The following is a 1088-nucleotide window of genomic DNA, read 5'->3' on the forward strand; positions in this document are numbered from 1 at the left end:
GGGGAGTAGATGTAAAAACTTTTATAACTTATATTTTCTATCATGATTGTTACTTAAATATACAGCAAAATATAAAAAATATAATCAAATAAACATACTAATAAGTGTCAGTAAACGCTTTTTATGAAATAGACTAGATTAAAAGTAATATAAATTGTATATATTACATATAATATAATATAAATATATTTTACATATAATCTTTGGTCTCTATCGGGTCAATATGGCATGCTGCTAGTGAGAGAACCTGTTGTTAAAATATTTGAATCCCACCACTGAACAAAGGTAATTAAAATGAAAACAACTAAACAGTTTTCTGGACCACATGTTTATGAAAAACAGCATAGAATCAAACTAGACAAACTTTTTGAAAATTTCCACATTAATATTAGAAGATAGAAAATGCAAGATATGGTTACATACCATACAATTAGTGTCATTGGTATTTCATGAAGACTATAATGTATATATATAATAATATATAATATATATATAATATATAAGTTCTTTCTCCATCATGCAATATATGCATTTAGGAGGCGTGATAATGCAACTAGCATATGTGGTTATACTTTCTACCCCATCCTGTAAATGTTAATGGTAATTATTTTGGTATCAATAAAAGTTATAGTAAAGCATACTTCAGGTACTGGAATGCTTGCTCACATTCCTCATTCCATCTGAAGTATCTCAGCTTTAATGAAAGACAATAATGGTGTGAAAATCTTACAGAAGTGGGCCACAAACCGTCGATACTGCGACACAAGACCTTTAGAATTGTAGACTTCTCACTTGGTCACAGGTTGAGGCCAATCCCGCACCAATACTTTTTTTTATCAGGGTTCATGGAAGTTCCATCTCTACCATTAAATTTCACTTCAGTGTACATTACAACACAGTTTCAAGCCTGCTTCTTTTATCCTTGGGAATCTGCTTTCAGCTTCTGAGCCATAGACTCAAATGAGTGACCAAATCCCAAGAAATTGTTCGAATAGATCAGGCACTTCTCTTACCGCAATCTCTTCAGTGTAAACTCTGTTAGCTTCTAGAAAGTGTCGAGCATATTATACAGAGTGAATGACATGCTG

This window comes from Limulus polyphemus, unplaced genomic scaffold (genome assembly GCF_000517525.1).
Source record: "Limulus polyphemus unplaced genomic scaffold, Limulus_polyphemus-2.1.2 Scaffold5830, whole genome shotgun sequence".
NCBI lineage: Eukaryota > Metazoa > Arthropoda > Merostomata > Xiphosura > Limulidae > Limulus > Limulus polyphemus.